Source organism: Gossypium raimondii, chromosome 6 (genome assembly GCF_025698545.1).
Source record: "Gossypium raimondii isolate GPD5lz chromosome 6, ASM2569854v1, whole genome shotgun sequence".
Lineage (NCBI taxonomy): Eukaryota > Viridiplantae > Streptophyta > Magnoliopsida > Malvales > Malvaceae > Gossypium > Gossypium raimondii.
Genome location: NC_068570.1, coordinates 31489543 through 31496024, shown reverse-complemented (window position 1 = coordinate 31496024; position 6482 = coordinate 31489543). Strand labels below are relative to the sequence as shown.

The window sequence follows — 6482 nt, the reverse complement described above, 5'->3', positions numbered from 1 at the left end:
GTTAGAAGTTTTCTTGGATTAGTTGGTTATTACAGACGGTTTGTAAAGGGATTTTCCATGATAGCTACCCCATTGACAAGATTGTTACAGAAAGATGTCAATTTTGAATGGACTGAGAAGTGTCAGTAGAGTTTTGACAAGTTAAAGACATTGTTGACTGAAGCTCATTTTTTAGTACAGCCATAACCAGGTAAAGAATTTGTGATTTATAGTGATGCATCCTTGAATGGATTGGGTTGTGTACTTATGCAGGAAGGTAAAGTAATAGCATATGCTTCCAGACAGTTAAATCCACATAAGAAAAACTACTCGACGCACGATTTAGAGCTGGCTGCCATTGTATTTGCGTTGAAGATCTAGAGACATTACTTGTACGGTGAGAAATGTCGAATATTCACCGACCATAAAAGTTTGATATACTTGATGACTCAGAAAGATTTGAACTTGAGGCAAAGAAGATGGCTAGAGTTGATTAAATATTATGAACTTGTGATCGATTATCACCCGCATAAAGCAAACGTTGTTGCTGATGCCTTGAGTAGAAAGTCTTTATTTACATTGAGAGCTTTGAATACTAGTTTGGCTTTATTAGATGACGGTTCTATTTTAGCTGAATTGAAAGCTAAATTGATGTTTCTTGAAGAAATCTGTAAAGCTCAGAAAGATGATAGTGAGTTGCAAGCTAAAAGAGCCCAGTGTGAGTCAGGTGTAGAGTCTAATTTTCAGATCAGTTCTGAAGGTTTTTTGATGTTCAGGAATCGGATATACGTACTGAAGAATGATGAGCTTATCCAAAAAATCTTACAGGAAGCACATAGCAGTTCTTTGTCTATTTATCTAGGTAGTACAAAGATATATAATGATCTGAAGAAAATGTACTGGTGGGTAGGAATCAAAAGAGATATTTCATAATTTGTTTCTAGATGCTTGATCTGTTAGTAGGTAAAAGTCAGACATTAGGTACCTTCAGGTTTATTGCAACCTGTGTTAGTTCCTGAGTGGAAATGAGACTGAGTTACCATGGATTTTGTACCAGGTTTGTCGTTGACACTGAAAAAGAAAGATACAGTATGGGTTGTGATTGATAAGCTAACGAAGTCGGCTCATTTTATCCCGGTTCGTATGGATTATTCACTTGACAAGTTGGTTGAGTTGTATATTTCAGAGATAGTCAGACTACATGGAGTATCGTTATCGATTATCTCAGATAGAGATCTGAGATTTACTTCGCGATTTTGGAAGAAATTGCAGGAAGCTTTGGGTACAAAGTTGAGTTTTAGTGAAACTTTCCATCCTCAGACCGATGGTCAGTCAGAGAGAGTTATTTAGGTACTTGAGGATATGATCAGATGTTGTGTTTTAGAATTTCAAGGTAGTTGGGAGAAATATTTGCCGTTGGTAGAGTTTGCCTATAATAATAGTTATCAGTCGAGTTTGAAGATGGAACCTTATGAAGATTTGTATGAACGTAAGTGTCGTACACCTTTGTATTGGACAAAGCTTAAGGAAAATGAAATTTACGGGGTTGATCTGGTCAAAGAAATAGAAGAGAAAGTAAAAGTCATCAGAGATTGTTTGAAAGCAGCTTCGGATAGACAGAAATCTTATGCAGATTTGAAAAGAAAAGCGATTAAGTTTCAAGTTGGTGATAAAGTATTTTTTAAAGTATCCCCGTGGAAGAAAATTCTCAGATTTGGCAAGAAAGGCAAATTAAGTCCACGTTTTATTGGACCGTTCGAGGTGACAGTAAGAGTTGGGCCCTTAGCATATCGGTTAGCTTTGCCGACTGAGTTAGAGAAGATTCATGATGTGTTCCATGTGTCTGTGTTACGCCGTTATCGTTCAGATTCGTCACATGTGATTTCTCAAACAGAGGTTGAGATTCAGCCAAACATGGCTTACGGTGAAGAACCGGTAAAGATTTTAGCTCGAGAGACCAAGCAACTAAGGAACAAAAGTATTGCACTTGTGAAAGTATTATGGAATAGGCATGGGATAGACGAGGCTACATGGGAGCCTGAAGAGGCTATGCGAAAATAGTACCTAAATCTCTTCAGTAAGATTTTCGGGGACGAAAATCCCTAAAGGGGGAGAAATATAACATCCCGATTCCGGGCCTAGTCGGAACAGTGGTTTTGGGACCACAAATCCGATGAGGAAAAATAATTTATTTTATTATATTTTTATGGTTTAAAATTTTACAGAATGATTTTTTAAAAATTTCGTTTGAAAATTTCGACGTTTGAGTACTCAATTTAGTGAAAATGACTACATTGTAAAAAGTGAAAAAGTTGAGTTCTACATGTTAGAGGTGTCCAATTGTTATGAAATTTTAAATTGGAGGTCCTTAAATGGAAATTAGACCATTGGTTAAATTGTGGGAAAAAATGGTCATGAGATAAGTGAAATAGGATATTTTTAAGTGAAGGGTATTTTAGTCATTTAGTAATAAAAAAGAATTAAAAAGGGGAAAAGATGGAAAAATATGCTCATCTTCTTCATTTGGCTGAATTTAGCAAGAGGGAACCCATAGTTAAGGTTTTCAAGCTTCCAAGCTCCATAGTAAGTGATCCCAAGCCCCGTTTTTAGAGTCTTGGTAACTTGATTTAACTTATTCTAGCAAAAATTTAACCTAGAATTCATATTTGGAAAAATACCCATAGGTGAAATGTGTTTATTTTGATGTTTTATGGTATAATATGAAGCTTGGAATTATGTTAAATAACTTTTGCTAAGTGATTTTAAGTGAAAATGAGTAAGACGACATAATCGGTAAAAATACCTAATGTTCATATGTGTTAGAATGGGAATTTCATGTTGCCACAGAAGGGAAAAATGTTCAGCATGTCATAAAACATAAGAATAAGGGATGAAGTTTAATTTCTGAGCTTTGGGAAAAAAATGTAAATATTCAAAAGTTTAGGGGCAAAATTATAATTTTTCCAAAGTTGAGTCAATGACTGTTTTAATGAATGTGAGTATTAAATAAGCTAAACTTGCTATTATAGATCAAGAAGAACGAAATCTAAAGTTAGACCAGGGAAAGAAAAAGGTTGAGGACTAAAGTGCTAGATTTGATCATATTTTGTACCGAGGTAAGTTTATGGTAAATAAATGCAATATTTTGATATTTATTATTAATGTTGTTATTTCTCAGAAATTATATATTTATTTCATGAAAATATTTAATGTTGACTTAAGTATAAGATAACAGAGAATCAGTGATAAAAGCCCCGTTGAAACATTGGGAATGTAATGGATACAAATGTCATGACATTAAGGGAATGAGGTCCCATGTAAGACCATGTCTAGGACATGGAGTTGGCACCGAGATAAGAGGTCCCATGTATGACCATGTCTGGGACATGGCATTGGCACCGAGATGAGAGGTCCCCCGTAAGACCATGTCTGGGACATGGCATGGGCACCAGTATGAGAACTCCCATGTAAGACCATATCTGGGATATGGCATTGGTAGTACAAGAAACATCCCATGTAAGACTATGTTTGGGACATAGCTTTGGCATGTTATATTCAGACAAGAGACTCGAGTATCCTTAGTATTCCAAGTGATTCAACGGGCTAGTAAATAGACGGTGTTACATGAAAGTTCAAGTAAAAGCCTAATAGACAAGTTCAGGTGAGTTCATAAGATTAAGAGTATCTCAGTTATAAATTGAGAAAATAAATTTGTGCAAGGAAGGAGTAAGTTATAATCATGAGTTGTTTAAGCAAGCAAGTAAGTAAACAAGTAAGAGAGTAAGTAAAGAAGAAAGTAAAGATCTTAATGCTTAATGAAAATTTATGAATATAATTGTTTATGATAAATGTTGATATTTATTTATTTGTAAACTTACTAAGCTTTATGTTTACTTTCTTTATTTTCCTTCTTTCTTTTATAGTATCGCTAAGTCAGTTCGGGGATCATAAGGACGTCGAAGTTCGTCTCACACTATCCACGGACATCTCGATATTATGTAATTTCAAAACTTGTAAAGTTATGGCATGTATAGGAACTTAGTCATTTTTAGTGTGTTCGTATGATATGGCTAATGATTTTCTATTAAAATGGCTAATTAAGAACATGTTTGGTATTATGGATGTTTAAATGTGAGTTAATACAAAGAAATTATAAAAGAGTAAAAATTTGCAATGGTTTAGTTTTTTGACAGCAGAAGTGACGTGAATTTGAAAAATCATCAAAATTAGTAGAAATGAAATTAGAGAATGAATGAGATATAGAATTCAATCTTATTGAGTCTATTTTCATATGAAAGAAACAAGACAGCAAAGAAATTTTATATTATGAGATATTAGAATTTTAGTGAGTCGGTTCGAATAGTTTCTGAAGTCTTCTATTCTGAATTTATAAAATCATTAAAAATTGTACATGATTAATTAGGAGTTATAACTTATATTTTTTGATTCCTTAGTGAATCTATTTTTAGTAGAAACAAGCGAAGCACCATATAAAGTTTTTATAATGAGATATTTAATTTTTAGTGATGAGAGGTCAAGACTGTCAAATAGTGAAACATGGGAGACTTTAACTAATAAACTGTACTAATTGGCCAACCCAAAAATTCTAAAAATTTTATGGTAAGAAGGTATGTGAGTCTAGTTTTAGGGAAAATTTACGGATCTAAATTTTGTGTTTTTTAACTCTATTTATAATTAATCTAATGACTATTGCACAGGTGGACAGTTTTATTGTGAATAGTAAAATAAATAATTTTGATTTGTTTAAGTAATCAGAAAATTTTTAATATTCCCGGTTTGGACCCGTATCGTTTTCATTGCATGTTTTAGGGTCTCGAGGATCCTTTTTAGGGACATATTTATTGAATGTTAGAGAATTGATTTTAAAAGCAAATTTTAATGCTCCAAATTAGTAAGTTAAGTCAGATAACGCTTCGTACTCGATTCCGGCACCGGTCTCGGGTAAAGGGTGTTACACCTTTTAAGTTAGATGTAATGTGTCCATCAACACTATTGTAGAATATTTGGATCTAGAACCATGCTTGCAATCCATGATGAGGGCATTTCCTTAGCATCATCTTGACATGCTCCCACACCTCGTATAGGGATTCACCTTCAAATTGTTTAAAATTGGTGATTTCTCTCCTCAACTGAATGGTTTGACTAATCGGGAAAAAGATATGGAGAGATTTTCCCGCTAAATCGTTCCTTGTGGTAACGGAACCTGTATCTAATGAGTCTAACCAATCAACCACATTGTCGTACAAAGAAAATGAGAATAATCAAATACGCACAACGTCATCAGATACCCCATTGTATTTGAAAGTGTCACATAGTTGAAGAAACCACTTCAAGTGTTGATTTGGGTCTTCAACCATGTTCCTTTTGAACTAAAGTGTATTTTGGATCACCTAAATCATGGCCGCTTTTATTTCAAATTTATTGGAGTTAATAGCCGGTCGCTCAACGCTTCCTCGCATCGCATCTAATGTAGGTAGGATGCAATTGCGCTATGTCCGTTGAGCCATTGCGACTTCTTCTCGATTATTTCCTAGTTGCTCAAGTGGATCCTCAAATAAAAAATTTCCCGAGGTAAGTTGCTCCGGATCTGGGTACGGCTCAATTGGAGTGCTGGAGCTTTGGGTCATAAACGATTAGAAAAAAATAAAAATAGAAAGAAAAAAGACAAAAAATAAACATCGTATCTATAGGTCCTAACATTCCTATTTATCTTATTAATTGTAAAAAATATTTTCACGATTTATTGTTGAAACCTCCTCGACAACGACGCCAATAACTTGACCGCCTATAAACGAGTTATCGTTTATAGTAAAAATATAACACCAAAAATATAAGAGATTAAAATGACGGTGTCCGCAAGTGCACGGGTCAAATTGTAATATAGTTTAGTACAACAAAATACTTGGAAGTATTTTGAGGATCGTACCCAAAGGAGGATGGAATAAATTATGAAAACAATTTTACAATAATAAGTCTAAATAGTAGTAATTAATTCCTATATTATGATGAAGCATAAAATAGATAATTGAGATAAAAATAAATAACGAAAATAAATAAATAAGAAAAATAAACAAACAATAAAAATCATTAAACCAATTAGGAAGATTAACTCGCTTCAAGGTTTGTAATTAACTTCGGATTAGGGTTTTAGGGTGGATCGCTACTAGTTAACCAATTATTACCTCCCAACCTCTAATTAACTAATCGATTGGTTGATACTCGCTTATCTCTCAACCTCACTTTCTCAATCAGGATAAATTACGATTTACTCGATTCGACTTATGTCCTGACTTCATTTAGCCTATGATAACTTACTAGGGTGGTCAGGCCTAGGGTTTAAGTACACATAATCTACTCCTAAACTACTACGGTCTTTTGAAGGCATCTAGGACGACTTAGTTACAACAAACCCGTAATGTCTTATTTATAGAAGTATTGGCAGCCCAAAGTAGGTCTTTGGCATATCTTAAGTCTTCGTATAA

General features: G+C 34.0%; 1 non-coding gene across 1 annotated transcript; it reads left to right on the top strand.

The window, feature by feature from the left end:
- Positions 1–5025: 5025 nt before the first annotated feature.
- On the top strand, positions 5026–5131 carry LOC128042029 (small nucleolar RNA R71). Its single transcript, XR_008197237.1, has one exon. It is a non-coding gene; the product is annotated as a small nucleolar RNA R71 (small nucleolar RNA).
- The last annotated feature ends 1351 nt before the right edge of the window (positions 5132–6482 follow it).